Source organism: Triturus cristatus, chromosome 11, assembly GCF_964204655.1.
Source record: "Triturus cristatus chromosome 11, aTriCri1.1, whole genome shotgun sequence".
Lineage (NCBI taxonomy): Eukaryota > Metazoa > Chordata > Amphibia > Caudata > Salamandridae > Triturus > Triturus cristatus.
Genome location: NC_140594.1, coordinates 67,222,931 through 67,241,347, shown reverse-complemented (window position 1 = coordinate 67,241,347; position 18,417 = coordinate 67,222,931).

The window sequence follows — 18,417 nt, the reverse complement described above, 5'->3', positions numbered from 1 at the left end:
CCTTGTACAGCACCTGCATTACCCACAGCTAGGTGCAAACATTATAAATATGCATGTACTTTCTCATCAAATCTGATCCAATGGTTCTCAATATGCAATGCATGAGCCATTGTTTTTGGGTCGCTGCTGAATGTACCTCTTACGGCAGGCACTCCGAGACTTTGAGTGGCTGCTTTTCTTTATTTTGAGGAGGAGAGTGCCAGCACTTCTCAGCAGGGGTACACTACTTTTAATGGCATTGTACCAACCTTTCTCAGTACAAACAGATACTCCAGGGAGTGACTATCTGCATTGTGCATTTCCATTTCTAGCGTTATGTAGGAAGTGTGACAAAATTTCATCTTTAGCCACTTTTCTATCATTATGAAAATAATGTATTTTCCAAAGCTATTGGCAAGTGGCCACAGAGAGCAGACTCATTTCAGCAATGCAAGGGCAACTGAACTCAAATACATGAAGAAGTAAATAACTATAAAGCCTAAATTATTGAAAAAATACTGGGACCCATACAAAGGTACTCATCCAGTCAATAGATGCCAAAGGTCACATCCTGTGGGACACCTTCAGCAATTGCCAATGGGTTATCACTGTGTCAGTGGAAATGAATCATGCTTCCACGGCCCCCCCCGTGATATAATAGTAGTGATCCATTCTCCCAGGATAGGGAATTCAACAGCATCCTGTTTGCTTCTGTGAATTTGGGGGAACAGCAAGGAGTTGAAACTATTGAACATAAATAGGGCTTTTAGAACCCAATTTACTTAGTTTTCCTTCTCTGGCTTCATGACCTTGTGGGCCAGGGGTTGCAAGGGTTATGTTAGGGGTACCAAAGGACAAGTGAGGGGTTGTAAATGCTCCACTGAACACCTTTAATTGACATATATGCTGGTGTGCAGCAAGGGTGCCTTGGGCCATAATGCATGCAAGCAAATGGTCATCCTGCCATCTTCAGTAGTAAAAGCCATCATTTGTGTGAAGGTGTCCCTGAAGCTCCTGTGCCCCGGTGCCAATGTGCCAGCTGCACCACTGATAGCTACGCTCTGCTTCCGAGCCTTTAAAATTGGCATTCTGGGGCTTCTGTGTGCTTCTGGTCATTGAATGCATAGGCATAAAAATCCCAGCACGGGGATTGGCCGAGGGTATCACAATTGACACAGGGCCAGTGTCATCTCATATTTTTTTTATTTTTTTTATTTATGAAGTTTTATAAAGCGCGAACAAGACCAACATTTTGGTGTCAGAGAGCTGTACAACCTAGCAAATAGCATCAAATATACAAGGAGCAAAATATAGAATATACAGCATGAAAAGATAACACAAAGAGACATAGAAAAGCCAGCAAAGAAATCAAATTGGCAAGGATAGTTGCCTCAGATAAGGAGATTATTCTGTAGCCTCATTTTTAATTTGTTTTTGAAAAGAGCAAATGAAGAAATGGTCCTGATCTCTGGGGGAAGAGAGTTCCAAATTCTTGTGACAATTCCAGAGAAGGTTCTCTCATACCCATGAGTTCTTAGAAAGAAAAGTGGGACACGTCAGGGATGCTGCCAAGATGCCCTGCAGAAAAGAAGGGAGGGGTCAAGAGTTGCTTGAACAATCATTAGATCTGTGAATTTGTGATATTAGACTGATGTCCAAGGACCCCTGAGACGTGAGGTGGAGCAGGTAGTGCATGAGTAGTGAGACAACTCCTCCTAGGAGAAATGGACATCACACCTATTCATTAAAAACCTCTGGCGGCGTGAGAAAGTTACGATATATCCTTGCCACATCTGTTTTTAGGTCTAGCTCCAGCCAGCGTCAGCTGTCAGGAAACCATCATGTTACCAATACTTATAAAAAGAGCATGTAAGAAGTAGACAGTGATCTTTGGTTCAGTCCATTCCTCTATTGGCTTTCTAGTGTTTTTTGTGGTCTGTCAGTGATTGGATGGCTGTCCAACCAGGCCGCAGCATTATAAAACAAGGCCGTTTCCCATTGGTGACGCTGGTCACGTGGCTGTTTCTTAGAAACAGTAGCTACTTGACATGTGACATAGTTCAGAGTCAGTGTGTGTTCATTGATGGATTCACTTTATTGATAGAATGACATTTCGATTTCTGTATTATGGCCTTTTCTAGGAAGCTGCCATCTTTCTATTTATGGGAGCCAGCTCATTAATCACGCTTGCAAGTTCATGTGTTTTGCTTCACTGCCTTCATAGCAGGCTAGATTTACAGCTGTGTTTTTCAAAAAGTAAATTATGCTCGTAGATAAATGTTTTCAGAGCTAAAGCAAAAATACTGTCCTATTGTCAAAAAGCATTATACTGTGCAATAATTTGGTGTTAATTTTAGGTTCCTGACTTGAAACACAAACTTCATCTTCTGGCAATTTTTATAACAGTATTTTGAGTACAGCATAACTTTACTAATGAAATAACTCTGCTAAGGAAAGTGTCGCTGCTCCCATGTGTTATATCATTGAAGTCCTAGAAAGTAGTTCATTATGGGATGTGTTTTTACAGGATATGTGTGAACAGCTCACACAATGTCACCAACTATTACAAAATACTTGCATTAACAAATAAAACTCATTAGCGTTACCACTGCGTATTTAGAAAAAGCAAGACCTTTTGGCCTTTTCAGTGCTTGTTCATTTTGTTTGCCAGTGACCTCAGTGGCATCTTCAGCGCCTACAAATGCACTTTTACCTTCCTCTTTCAGAGTCCTTCTGGCTCAACTTCAATGGGTGAAGAAGAACTAAGAGCCAAGAGATTGTTTTCCAAATCCAGTGATGGCTCCACACAGGCTCCCCTCCAGGGGCTGTGAATCTCAGCCAGGCGGTGGGGCTTGTACTCGGCACCTTTTCTATAAGATAGTCCTCACGATGGACGAGTGGTCTGCTGAAAGGAAGTCAACTTTTCCTTCTGGCCCAAGAACTGTACCGATAAGTGCCTCTTTTCTCCTTGGGCTCCAAGAAGGAGAATAGAATGGTGTAGGTTGAAATATCAGTGCACATATTGCTACTTACATTCCATATTTTTTATTTTATTTATGTTAACATCGCTTTTTAGGGGGCTTGGGTATTAATATGCCGGGTCTGGTGACATAGTGGACTAATGCGTCCACTGTTGGGCCCTGTGTTCGACCTCATAGTCACAGGTTCAAATCCCAGCGTGTCCACTCAGCCTTTCATCCCGCTGAGCTTCTAAATGAGTGACATTGGGTTGGATAACAATAAACATCTGTTATTCAGCTGCAAGATGCCCTTGAGTGACCTAGCACTTTGCAAAATGCTCATGTAATGTGCATTTTTTCTTACTCAAATCGTTTTAAAATTGGGGCCGACCCTTAGTGACGCACCGTTCACTTACAAATGAGTTGTGCCAACTTTAAGAAGCCCGTATCCTAGTGGAGTTTTTGTTTTTTGACTTTCTATCACTCTTTTCACGTCTCCTGGTGTAATTTATTGGGAATAACATTACTCAGCACCATTCCATTAAATGGCGCCTTTATACAGCAAACACGTTGGAAAATGAAGCATTATTCTATTTTTTTCTTCATAATTGGAACTTTTTCAGGAGTCTTCTAGCAGTCACTGGTTACTAGGTTCTAAGTGTATCAATCAGAGCCAATAACCGCTAGTGCCCAGTGGCACAACCCTACTGTTTGATCCAAAACTGATCTCCAAGTAGATCCCTTTAGCGCTGGACTCTCAGGGTATCAAAGTCGAGCAGTCGAAGGATCACTCATGGAGGTGGTGCAGGTTAAGACACAGCGGGTGCTGATTAGGGAGCGCCACTTGGATACAGCACCTACAGTGATTTGGGGAGAGCCTCTTTATGCAATGGCACTGGCATGTGGCCCAGTGGGGGACAGTCTCAGCGAGGCTTACTGGAGTGAATATTATGGGGTTTCCTCTTTCCCTTAGTCGCAGTCTTGGTCACGCTCCCATTGCAGACGCTGCTCTATCCTGCTCTGGGCCCAGTCCCACAGAACCCCCCTGTCCATTGTGGAAGGTTTCTGATCTGGCCTGCGTGTGTAGCTTTCAGTGGGGGCAGTCGGTTCCTGGTGCAGTGCGGTGCAGGCTGCTGTGTGCAGACATTGTGGCTGCAGCTACTGCCCAGTTGATGGGATCTGTGTACGCAATGAGCGACTGTACCAACAACATCAGGTAAATCATAACATCGGCAGCCAGTCAGAGGTGCGTTGGGATCAAAGGGCACAAGGTCTTCGGGATCTTGTTGCTTGGGTCTTCCTCAGGCCCAATCTCCAAACCCCATCCCAATCAAGCTGGTTTCCATCCTGGTCACGCCTATGACACTTCTGTTAATCTTGACTTCTTTTGACCCTTGGAGTCTTTCTTGAAGGTGTTACCATACCTGACAGTCCAGGTTTACTTAACCCGGCCTTTGTTACTTCTCAAAGATGCCAACTAGAGCTGCAAAATTATAATAATATTGAAGTTGTGAAGCTCTTCCCTAGGCCGGAAGGCCGAGGGTGAAAATCCATGCAGAGGGAAAGGGCACAGCTTTTCAAGAGCCAGCCTTCTTGTTTCTCAGCTGTCACTCAAGGTGAGCAGTCAAAAGTGACCGTGAGGAAAATTATTCCCTAAAGCCATATATCCACCAGAACTACCACCTGCAGGGAATACCCAATGGAGGATGTAAACATGTTGTCTTGAGGTTAGTTGGGCATGTTCTTCCTACATTGCGAAGAGCCAATTTGCTCTGCTTGCTTCACCCATCCTTGAGAAAATAAAAATGTGCACGCCCTTGATATAAGCTACTAGGCGAGACGATCACAAATACTGATGTGTAAGGACCGTTGTTAAATATCTGGGGATCCACATACCGGGTAACACACAAGGAACAAACGAAAAACCACCAGACAAAAGAGCAGAACCCAACCACCACAAGAGGACCTTTGGAATAGAGGTGGTACCGGCACCAGAAACTCGCACACACAAGACAACGGGCACCGAAGTCGTAGGAGATGGCGTACCAAGGGAGACAGAAATCCCCCAAAGAACAAGCATTGGCATAGCCAATAGGTCTCGCCTTTGGGACCTTCTAAGCATTTAGACTATAATACAGCAATACATACAGCCTAAATTCCCTCCTCCCTTCTGTGTCATTCACCTTCCGGTAACTACATATCAAATAACACACAGCTTAAATGAAAATTCATAGTGAATCAGTGGGAAATGCATTACTGTACGTTATGAAACCTCTATTAGTTAAGGCACCACACCAAATCCTGGTTGGTGCAGTGGAGAATAGTGACTTGTGTATATTTAGTGCTACAAGTAACCAGTCTGTGACAGATAGCACTGTAAACATGTAGGCCATTAATTTAAATTTGCATTACACACAGTATAGATACAAAATGTACAAAAATGTTTAAGAAAAAAATTACAATTACAAACATGCTTCCAAAATATAGGTATTTTGCAGGCTGTATGTAGTGCAGTGGTTTATTTATTTATTAACCCTCTTTTAAAAGCACATTTCACAGCTTAGTTGGTAGCTAGGTCTCTTACAATACCTCTCAAAAGAATATATGTGTGTTACCGGGCACCTTTAAGTTATTCCATCAATGAAGGCCAATGCCAGATTCCCAGCTCCCTTCACATATGGAGATTGACCAGTTGTGCACATTTACATTTCTTTCAGTCAGCAATACCCAGGCAAGAAGGCCACTTTAGCCGTCTTCCCCTCCTTCGGTTTCGCAGTATAAGAGACACCCTGCCTTTTACTTCAGTCGAAGCACTTCAGCTGTAGAAATGAACGGGCTGGAACGGTTGACTTTTGACAAAAAGCAGGGGGACTGCTTCCCCAAAGTGTGCCCCTCAGATCCCTCCCGCTTCCACCACTGACTAGGGCTGTGATAATATGTGGATTTGGCTCGTAAGCTATAGCATCATTATTCTAACATGCACCACGAATGTACTAGTGCATGTGTTACAATTGTAGCACTGAGAACACAATGATTACAATATTAGTGTAATAGTGAGTGAAACACACCTGTATTGCTGCTCCACCCGTCCCCTGAACTATGGCAGGGTGCACTGCGAACATTTGTGCAGCAGTAATGGGGCCACATGTCTGTGCAATGAGCACACACACATTCAACAACTTCACAAGTGAGCACCCTGTAAGCGCACATGCAAGCGGTAAAATACAAAGAGGACACACAAGAACGCCACCCAGCTGTGGGAGCTACCCTGCTTTGTCACAAACAAAATATGTCTTCTGTCGGTCCCTGCCAGCATTAACGACGAGGAGTCTTACAGCTCCACTTTGCAACGAGCAAAACACATTCCATCTAGAAGGCAACTAGTGAGCATATCATGGTGTGGGTACCACGAGTACACACCGCTGCTCTTTGCAGCAAACACCACAGCCAATCTGTCAACAAACCTGAGGTGCTTGCATCTCACAACTATCACAAATACCCCATATCAGTTCCTTCCTCATTTAATGTTTGTCCTCTATGATGAATCAGGACTACAACTCCCAGAGTGCAGTGCTTTGATAAATTAAATCCTGGTAAGGAACATGGAGCACCAGTTGACCTGGACTCTTCAAGTAACTTTATATGTACTCCAGGATGTGCTGCGGTTGTATTTTGTCCAGAGGGGCCATTTAATGCTCTTGCCTTGATCGAGAAGACGAGGGCCATGAAGCTCACACAGCAGAAGCAGTTGATAAAGGTGGCGTTGAAGAGGGACCAGACGACGAATTCCTTGGGGGGGACTCGGGAGCCGGAACAGGGTTTGTGTCTTCCGGCAGCCTCCGGTATCCCTAGTCTCAGGTCTGTAGCACCACAGGCTCGGGGACATGTGCCATGCTGTCCCAGGGCAGAGCAAAGCACTAGGCTAGATGGGTGGGAGATAAGAGGGAAGAACGTGGCGGAGGCAGGGCAGTGATGAGGGCCCGGGAGGCAATAAAAAACAAGCCAACACTAATAAGGGTATATATGACGACCCATTTAAAAGTATATACGATAAATTCACTGTCAGCAAATGCAGTGAAACATGTTTTCATGCCGCTGGCAGACACACAGAAAAACAGGCTATACAGATAAGTAGCGGGTGACAAATGCAGCGGCCGCGAAAGTGAAAGCGAGTGCGCTAATTAGAAACATATCCACAACAGATGGCACATTGCATGCCGCTTCTCGCCCCCGCAAGGTGGATGCCATGGGAGAAAACATTTTCAGAAAAGGTGGGACATGCACCCACCTTTGGCCAATTGTGTGCTTTCATTTTTGAAAGCCACACTCAAAGGCCAATAGAATGTGACAACCACACGCACGAGCTTTCAGAAAGTCTGGAGTGATTCCAAGAGGCCCTCTCCTACAGGAGCGCATGCACGCTGTGCTAGGCTCAACCTAAAAAGGGGCCCAGTCTGAAGACAGCACCCCCAAAAGGCAGAGCCATGGTCCGCAGACACCCAAAGGCAAAGAAGGCGAGAGGATCAAAGGGAGCGGAGAAGCACATATTGCCTCATCTACACAAAGAGCCCCAACCAGGCCCTATCGAAGAGGACCCCCAGGAAGAGGAGATCCGTGAATGGCTTGGACCAAGAAGCCATACCCCAGCAACCACGTGTGCACCGAGCTCCAGAGAAGGGAAGAGGTGAACACTCTCAATACGGAAAGTATCCCCCAATGGATCCAAGAATGCAAAACACCCAGGGTGCAGACACCCAGCAGCAGAAAGTCAACCCACACCAAAGAGAGAAAAGGCTACTGCAAAAGATCCCAGCAGACACCACGCAGAAAGACACAGAGAAAACCAGCCTCAGCAAGTTCCGCCCACTTCCAAAACAAGCTACAAAAGCGAAACAAGTGAACATAAAACCAGGTAGCAGAGGCACAACCAAAAACAAGCATTTGCAATGCAATAGGTCTCGCAATTACGCAAGTTTAAACTATTGGCATTGTAACTGACACTGCCTTTTATTTATGTTTTAAAAACAAAAACAAAAATAAAAGGCATTGTTATTTACAATGTTAATAGCTCAAACTCGAGGAAATGGGAGACCTATTGCACTGCAAATGCTTGTTTTTTCTTTTGTTGGCTTTGTCTACTTCTGTTGTGCGTCATTGAGTAACTCCAGTTGTAAATGAGTAACTGGGCAAGATACAAGTTAGCAGAAAAGCAATATATTAAAGCAAGTGGAGATTTATAAAATTAATCAGAAAACAAAACTACAAGTCCCACAATGCTTAGCGCTGTTAATTTACATGTCAGACTTTCTTGTACATCAATCCATCTGCCTCGCCTGTCACTTGCCCCTCCAGAAGTCACAGCACCTTGAAAGCAATGTTACATAATTTGTGACCACCTTTCCATTCATTTTCAAAGGAATAATGCCTCCCGGTCCGTTTCCGAGCAGACGCCGCAGCCCAGCTGCTTCCCATTAGAGGCACACACTGGAGCAGTGTGGGCTGCGGCGTCGTGGCGCGCGACGCGGACCGCGTGGAGGCCGTGAAGGAAGGAGTCTGGGGCGCCTCTCGCGACTGTCAGGGCGTCAGTGGAGGTGAGGGCGGCACGCGAGGTGCGCAGAACCGGCTGAATGGACTCGAGATGGGGGGTGGGGGGGGATACGTGCGTTCCGGGGACCGCTGGTATGGACAGTGCAAGGGGTAACCGAGAAGCAGGACGCGGTAGGGAAGCGGCGAACGAGGGGTGGGTGATGTGAATAGCAGAAAAAATGAACATGAAGTAGATGGAAAAGTTGCCGTAGGCTGTGAGGTTTTTTGCAAGGGGGTGGGGGAATGACAACGGCGTAGTTTGAAGCAAATTCTAAAGTAGATTCTGCAACAAACAAAACAAGCATTAACAAGCTTTGGCAACGCGGCGGATGGACTCGAGATGGGGGTGGGGGAAACGTGCGTTCCGGGAACCGCTGGTATGGACGGTGCAAGGGGTAACCGAGAAGCAGGACGTGGTAGGGAAGCGGCGAACGAGGGGTAGGTGATGTGAATAGCAGAAAAAATGAACATGAAGTAGATGGAAAAGTTGCCGTAGGCTGTGAGGTTTTTTGCAAGGGGGTGGGGGAATGACAACGGTGTAGTTTGAAGCAAATTCTAAAGTAGATTCTGCAACAAACAAAACAAGCATTAACAAGCTTTGGCAACGCGGCGGATGGACTCGAAATGGGTGGGGGGGGAAACGTGCGTTCCGGGGAACGCTGGTATGGACGGTGCAAGGGGTAACCGAGAAGCAGGACGGGGTAGGGAAGCGGCGAACGAGGGGTGGATGATGTGAATAGCAGAAAAAATGAACATGAAGTAGATGGAAAAGTTGCCGTAGGCTGTGAGGTTTTTTGCAAGGGGGTGGGGGAATAACAATGGCGTAGTTTGAAGCAAATTCTAAAGTAGATTCTGCAACAAACAAAACAAGCATTAACAAGCTTTGGCAACGCGGCGGATGGACTCGAGATGGGGGGGGGGGAAACGTGCGTTCCGGGGACCGCTGGTATGGACGGTGCAAGGGGTAACCGAGAAGCAGGACGTGGTAGGGAAGCAGCGAACGAGGGGTGGGTGATGTGAATAGCAGAAAAAATGAACATGAAGTAGATGGAAAAGTTGCCGTAGGCTGTGAGGTTTTTTGCAAGGGGGTGGGGGAATGACAACGGCGTAGTTTGAAGCAAATTCTAAAGTAGATTCTGCAACAAACAAAACAAGCATTAACAAGCTTTGGCAATGCGGCGGATGGACTCGAGATGGGGGGGGGGGAAACGTGCGTTCCGGGGACCGCTGGTATGGACGGTGCAAGGGGTAACCGAGAAGCAGGACGTGGTAGGGAAGCAGCGAACGAGGGGTGGGTGATGTGAATAGCAGAAAAAATGAACATGAAGTAGATGGAAAAGTTGCCGTAGGCTGTGAGGTTTTTTGCAAGGGGGTGGGGGAATGACAACGGCGTAGTTTGAAGCAAATTCTAAAGTAGATTCTGCAACAAACAAAACAAGCATTAACAAGCTTTGGCAACACGGCGGATGGACTCGAGATGGGGGGGGGAAACGTGCGTTCCGGGGACCGCTGGTATGGACGGTGCAAGGGGTAACCGAGAAGCAGGACGTGGTAGGGAAGCGGCGAACGAGGGGTGGGTGATGTGAAAAGCAGAAAAAATGAACATGAAGTAGATGGAAAAGTTGCAGTAGGCTGTGAGGTTTTTTGCAAGTGGGTGGGGGAATGACAACGGCGTAGTTTGAAGCAAATTCTAAAGTAGATTCTGCAACAAACAAAACAAGCATTAACAAGCTTTGGCAACGCGGCGGATGGACTCGAGATGGGGGGGTAAACGTGCGTTCCGGGGACCGCTGGTATGGACGGTGCAAGGGGTAACCGAGAAGCAGGACGTGGTAGGGAAGCGGCGAACGAGGGGTGGGTGATGTGAATAGCAGAAAAAATTAACATGAAGTAGATGGAAAAGTTGCCGTAGGCTGTGAGGTTTTTTGCAAGGGGGTGGGGGAATAACAATGGCGTAGTTTGAAGCAAATTCTAAAGTAGATTCTGCAACAAACAAAACAAGCATTAACAAGCTTTGGCAACGCGGCGGATGGACTCGAAATGGGTGGGGGGGAAACGTGCGTTCCGGGGAACGCTGGTATGGACGGTGCAAGGGGTAACTGAGAAGCAGGACGTGGTAGGGAAGCGGCGAACGAGGGGTGGGTGATGTGAATAGCAGAAAAAATGAACATGAAGTAGATGGAAAAGTTGCCGTAGGCTGTGAGGTTTTTTGCAAGGGGGTGGGGGAATGACAACGGCGTAGTTTGAAGCAAATTCTAAAGTAGATTCTGCAACAAACAAAACAAGCATTAACAAGCTTTGGCAACGCGGCGGATGGACTCAAGATGGGGGGGGGGAAACATGCGTTCCGGGGACCGCTGGTATGGACGGTGCAAGGGGTAACCGAGAAGCAGGACGTGGTAGGGAAGCGGCGAACGAGGGGTGGGTGATGTGAATAGCAGAAAAAATGAACATGAAGTAGATGGAAAAGTTGACGTAGGCTGTGAGGTTTTCTGCAAGTGGGTGGGGGAATGACAACGGCGTAGTTTGAAGCAAATTCTAAAGTAGATTCTGCAACAAACAAAACAAGCATTAACAAGCTTTGGCAACGCGGCGGATGGACTCGAGATGGGGGGGGGGAAACGTGCGTTCCGGGGACCGCTGGTATGGACGGTGCAAGGGGTAACCGAGAAGCAGGACGTGGTAGGGAAGCGGCGAACGAGGGGTGGGTGATGTGAATAGCAGAAAAAATGAACATGAAGTAGATGGAAAAGTTGCCTTAGGCTGTGAGGTTTTTTGCAAGGGGGTGGGGGAATGACAACGGCGTAGTTTGAAGCAAATTCTAAAGTAGATTCTGCAACAAACAAAACAAGCATTAACAAGCTTTGGCAACGCGGCGGATGGACTCAAGATGGGGAGGGGGGAAACATGCGTTCCGGGGACCGCTGGTATGGACGGAGCAAGGGGTAACCGAGAAGCAGGACGTGGTAGGGAAGCGGCGAACGAGGGGTGGGTGATATGAATAGCAGAAAAAATGAACATGAAGTAGATGGAAAAGTTGCCGTAGGCTGTGAGGTTTTTTGCAAGGGGGTGGGGGAATAACAATGGCATAGTTTGAAGCAAATTCTAAAGTAGATTCTGCAACAAACAAAACAAGCATTAACAAGCTTTGGCAACGCGGCGGATGGACTCGAAATGGGTGGGGGGGAAACGTGCGTTCCGGGGAACGCTGGTATGGACGGTGCAAGGGGTAACCGAGAAGCAGGACGTGGTAGGGAAGCGGCGAACGAGGGGTGGGTGATGTGAATAGCAGAAAAAATGAACATGAAGTAGATTGAAAAGTTGCCGTAGGCTGTGAGGTTTTTTGCAAGGGGGTGGGGGAATGACAACGGCGTAGTTTGAAGCAAATTCTAAAGTAGATTCTGCAACAAACAAAACAAGCATTAACAAGCTTTGGCAACGCGGCGGATGGACTCAAGATGGGGGGGGGGAAACATGCGTTCCGGGGACCGCTGGTATGGACGGTGCAAGGGGTAACCGAGAAGCAGGACGTGGTAGGGAAGCGGCGAACGAGGGGTGGGTGATGTGAATAGCAGAAAAAATGAACATGAAGTAGATGGAAAAGTTGCCGTAGGCTGTGAGGTTTTTTGCAAGGGGGTGGGGGAATAACAATGGCGTAGTTTGAAGCAAATTCTAAAGTAGATTCTGCAACAAACAAAACAAGCATTAACAAGCTTTGGCAACGCGGCGGCCGCGAAAGTGAAAGTGATCCCGATTACGATCGCGTGCTACGGAGGAAAGACACATGGCGCTGCGCGCGTGCACGTTCACGTGCACTGAAGCTTTAGGCCACGGCAGCACTTTGTAAAGCCTGTATACAAAATGTCTCGGCCAGATCAGCGCAAGCGCTGGATCAGGCGAGACCTAAAAAGGTACCAGAGGCCGGCTGGAAATCAAAAACCAGAAATGAAGAGCAGTAAACCCCACAGAACTGCAGATGGAAACCAGATCAGCAGAACCCAAAGCCACAGAAACCACAGGGTTGGAGCTCCTTAGCTAGCAGGCAAAAGTAGAATCCTCCAGCTGCATGAGACAGTCTCTGCAGCAGGTCCAGCGCTAGGAAGGAGCCGACCCCCACCACCCCAGAAGCGAAAACCTCTGGAAAATAGGCACCGCAGGGTGAAGCTCCCTCTGCATGGACAAACTGTGCCCTGCACAAATGACCCAAAAGGTCCACAGCACCCCAACCAACAGGGGAAGAAGAAAACTAATACATCACCCATGATGTAGACAAAGGCCCACCACGGATAACACTAGGAATCAAACCCACAAAAGTCAGAGGAATAGTCCAAGATCGGGACCCCCCAGGCCCCTAGTAACTCAGTATCAAACAACACTCCCAATGTGATGAGCAATAAGTCCTGCCAAAGCAGGCAGGTCGTCGAGACAACGCAACTCAAGTCCCGGGAATGCCCCCAAGAGCAAACTACCGAACAGATAGGCAGTGCCCCATAACCACCCAGTGGAGGGGGTAGCAAACAATGCAACTAAAGAAGAGAACTATGAAAATGGCCCGTCAGGGCATCCTCTACTCCTCCCCACAGAAGGGCACAACCGAGGCCCTTTAACAGGAAGAGAAGCCACCACCCGGCCCAAAACGCAGCCTCCACCGCAGCCACCAGAAGGCCAGGAGGAAGAGGGAAAAACAGTCCTAAGATAATGTCCAGTCACCACCGGGAGGGCATAGAAACAAATATAACAACCAGAGGGAATCCAAACACCAACAGCGAATGCTGCAGCACCGAAGCAGGGACCAGCACAGCACAGGAAAAACTTCCTAAGAAGCCGGCTGGTGTCCCAGGCAATGCCAGCCTAGCGCAGATTTCCCCACCTGAAACGGAGGCCAGGCGGAAGTGCTAGGTCATGCCTGGCCGAAACCCAGAAGAGACATCTTAGAAACAGGCAGACACCGCACATCTGCCCAATCCAGACAGATTCCTCAATGAACACCTCACAAGCACCCTGCACGTCCAACCGTGACGTCAAAACATGGAGCAATATTTGGGGAACGAACACCGGGAACAATAAAATAATATAGAAATCACAGAGAGAGACAAAGGTTGCCCAGCACACCACAGACGTCCTTCGTGATCCGGTAGGAGCAGCATACGAGTGAGATCACAAAAAGCATTTCAGAAACCACTAAAGCAGGTCTGATAGAAGAAAACAAAAAATAAAAATACACACACCAGAAGCCAAGCTGGCAATCAGCTGCAGAAAAAAGAAACAGGAGGTCCTTCTCAGGAACTAATGTATTTATACCCTTTGGTATGGGGCCATCTAGGATTGGGAAGGAAAAGTCAAGTTTGGTGATTAGGTTCTGCATGAATGGAGATAAACTCAAATGTAAAGACTGTGAGAGGAAGACGAACGAGGAGGCAGTCAGACACACTTGGGGATAGGGGTGCTGCACACTTGCTTACCAGATGCCTTGAAATCGACAGTGCGGACCTAGCAGAGAGCATTAAAACACATCAGATGGCTCCAGAAACCTACACAATTGCACCACTCTTGGAGGGAAACTCCCTGGCAAGCGCCCCAAATGTCCCAAGACTTCATAAGATGAGACTGAATAGACCTTCCAGCATTAGGAGACGTATGGGCAGGGAGCTACAGGAGAACTATGAGGAGCTCAAGATTTACTAAATTCACCTTTTTTTTAGTTCGTATAGTTCAGGGGCCTGTTAGATCCCGTGCGGTCAGCAACAGAACCCGTCTGGGAACCCAACCCCCTGGAAGTCAAACTAATATTAGAGCACCTCGGAAAGGGAGGGTCTATCAAGATTAGTTCACTCTCTTATTCGGAATACTGACCTAGTCAGTACCCTGAGGATTTGGTGGCAAGAAGATCTACGGACACTGAATGAGGATGAGTGGAGAGGGCAGGACGGCGCCACACAGGGGCTTAACAAAGGCCCCCGCAGCCCCCGCGGTGCGGGGGGGTATGAGCTCCAGGGGGCCCCTTCTGCCCAGTACCCTGTCAGGTGAGCTCCTGAGTGTGGTCGGAGGGGACCCCCTTCATGTACTGTGCAGGTGGGCCCCCTCAAGTTTCGTTACGCCACTGGCGCCACGTATCTTGGCCAACTCGGCGCCTCTACCTTATTTAACGAAACTACTGACAGTGGCTATATTACACCCCTGAAAGACTCTGGAAGATGGGTCAGAGGCCAGATGCCACATATCCCTGTGGGTCTTCACAGAGGGGTTCCTTCATTCATGTGAATGGACATGCTAAGTCAATCAGCGTTTCTGAGGTCGCCCAACAGCGGCAGTTGGCAGACCAATCAGACTTACCCCGTCACACTTCTGTATGACGAGGGAAGGTCGCGTTTTCTGATAGGGATCGGCTGTATCCTTGGGAAACGTGACATAGCTTGTAGTTGGGGTCTCAAACAGCACTTACACAGCGTGAATGGGCGTTGGGAATGGATTGGCGCGCCATCATGGAGTAAGAAGTCTACAAAACTGTGGGATGTCCTCAAAGCACGATAAGATATGTGGACAGTGCTCCAAATTACTGAGAACATGAGGGCCTGCGTCGTGGACCTAATAAGACACATTGCAGTCATGCAATATCCAGTCATGCTTACCATGCTTGACATTCATTATGTGGGACCAAAGTTCGAGGCATGGTTTTACCACAAGATGCTCTGATCGAATGGGAATTCAAATCTCAAAGGCATTTAACTCTGACAATACCAAGTGGTGTCCATAGTCCCTCCTGTGGGAGCCTGTGCTGTATGGCTCATGCTAGTCATGAAGATGTAGCTGTGGTCTATGAAAAAATAACACAAATGAGTTTAAAGAAAAGCAGACCCACAGTAGCATCCCTTCACAGTCCAAGCTTTCACGCCCTGAAACCAGCTCCTTCAGAAGATTAGAACACACTCAAGTGTGTCTGTCAAAAAACCTTTATAAACTGCTTTTATTATTATTATAATCATGACACTCCTTTCATGTAACTTTTAGCAGTTACAGTCCAGGCGTCGCCTCTGCACCTGGTGTGATTCTGCGCACATGATCTTCTCTGGAACATACCACTGATGCCAAAGAAAGGTGATCTCTGAAGATGAGTGGGGAGAGGACGGCGCATGATTTATGCATTGTGTGCTCTGCGGGAACACGCAGGAACAAATATACAGTCAAACAGGGCAAACCTCAGCCAAAGAAAACCAGACAGCTGTCTACGAGGAATACTATCCAGACAGGGAAACCGCTTATCCTGATTACAGACCAAAGCTAGTGAAACCCATTATTTTACAATGTGCTTTAAACCTGAAATGAGGTAATGCTCTGTGTCAAGATGACAGCCCTAAGCCACTCTCAGACTACACAAAGAACAGTGCACAATTGTTCACCTGAGAGCGACTCTCTTCTGGGTGGCTTAGTTCTCTGACCTGGGGGGGTCATAGAGTCATTAGATATTTGTTTTCAGAATTAACCAGTGCTTAATACGCAAAAAAACAAAATTAAAAACAACATAGAGAAAAAGAAAAAAAAATTCTGAGCCGGTAGCGTTTCTTCATAAACCACCGCCAATGATGCTGGGGCGGCTGAACACCAAGGATGTTAGACTTGATTCTACCTGCATTTTTCCAGTACCCAACACTTCCTATTTCTTTATCTCAGTCTTGCAGGTTCTTTTTCATTCATGCTTTCTCCGTTTGTCGCTGTTTTCCTATCTATCTCTTCAGTGGGACAACACAAAATGATGGGCCCCCTGCAGAATGTGTCTTCCATATCCAACACATATTCATTGACTTTGGCCTGAATTGGGGCCTCCTGAGTGGTTGGAGGTCTACTGAAGGGTGGGGGCCCCTGCACCACAGGACCACAGCGGCCTATGTTATGCCCCTGCTTCTATACCTCCTTCTTTCACCTTTTTATGCCTTTTGGTCTCTTGCTCTAGATCAAAGCCCCTGATTTAAAACAAGTCTGGGTCATTAGAATGAGTGCCCTTGCCCACCTCCTGCAAACGAAGGGACTGGTTTAGATCTCGGTGGACGGGTTACTCTGTCACAATGGTGACGGCTAAAAATGTAAAAATAAATATAAATATAAATCTCATAGAATGTAGTCGGATTTATATTTTGTTGGACGGGATATCCATCACTGTTGTGACAGAGTAACCCACCCGCCAAGATCTAAAATAGGCCCTAAATTCTGGATTAGCATCAGGTGATCTGTACCTTCAATAAAAAGCATCTATAGTGTAGCACCTAGGAGCGGCATTCAGTTAGGAGAGTCACCAAGCCCTACAGTAATTGTATTTTCTATTTAAAAACACCCCCAACTCCTGCTTTCCGGAACAAACTGTCCCTGTTGAAGGGTTTCCTAGGCTATCCTGGTTGGTGGACTCAATTAATAGAGGATGGACATTCTTATGAAAGACCTCGCTCCGGCCGAATGGCAATATGATCATTTCTTTTCCTGGCTGCCCACTTCCATGAACAGGGCCTGCATAGAAACAAGGAGGGGTCCATGATTGTTGCGGGTCCAGGGAGGGCGTCGCAGTCTAGGTGAGTCCGAAGCTGCTTGACCACAACCACTTTTACATGATCTCCTTAATCAGGGGCTGCAGGTCAGTGAACAGATACTTATCTGGTTGCTTCAGGTCAGCAGCCAGACATTGATTTTGGTGGCTGGATGACTGCTAAAGAACCCTCCCCTTTATAACGCAGCATTAGAAATAATGGGGATGCAAGTGAGAAAAAGAAACTGATGGGGAAGAAAGAGACATGAATAGTAAAGAATGGAGAGCTATCAAGAGACAGCGAGAGAGAGAGAGAAAAAGAAAAAGAGAGACAGAGAGAGAAAGAGAGGGAGAGAGAAGGGAAAAAAGCAAGTGCCTTTAGCACAGGTTTACTATTAATGAAAGAACCAAATACAGTGGTGCTCGTTTTATAAACCACTGAAGAATGAAAGGCTGAGAGGACGAGCTTCGATTTGAACCTGTGAACACAAGTTTGAAACACAAGCATATGCACTGAATGCATAAGTCTACTGAGCCTCCAGACTGGCAGTGTCCCCGAAAGGCGTGGAGGGTTAGAGCCATGTGTGTTGCATCATTAATGAATGCTAGTACCCCAGCCCTTCTGATCTCTGTTTTCATCCAGTCACTTCTGGAAGTTTCTTTTCATTTGCCTTTGCTGTTCTTCCTGTAAGTCTTTAACCATTGGTGCACCATATGCCAAAAAAGGTCTTCTATTCATGAACTACTAGAGAGGTACACAAGAAAAATACCAGCTGGAAAACACATGCACCCTCATGGAGTGCCTAAACAAAAAGAAAATAAGTAGTTCTGGGAATGCAAGCAGTGGAGTGACACAGGTACTGCATTCATGCTCTTGAGAGGTACAAACACAAGAAGAGAAAGAAAAGGCCACACAAGCTGACAAATAAGAAGCAAGCAAATGAGAGTGACAATAAAGACAACCAATGGTAGGCAGTGGGCGGGCTCTGAGCCCACTGTATGCTTACAATATGTCTTGCAGCAGACAGCACTCGCTCTCTAGTGGGTGAGACCTAAAAAGCTCTCACAGAGTACCACACTTCAGCCCCTCCAGTCATCACAGAGGATCTTGGTGGTCCCTTGAACACCCCTGGGTCTCTTAGCAGCCACCCGCGCGGTCACACAGGCTTTCCTAGGTGATTAATTAAATCCTTTATAGACTCCATTACCGAGCATACACTCTCAAATATTAGGACCCCCTTAATCTTGCAGATCTTCGCAGCTGACATTACCGCCTTATTATGGTAATTAATTCATCTGATAATCCATCATTGTGGAGTCCTTGGTCGTGATCCCCGGCGCCTCGAGTGAGCTGACGAGGCGCAAGGCCAAATACACGTC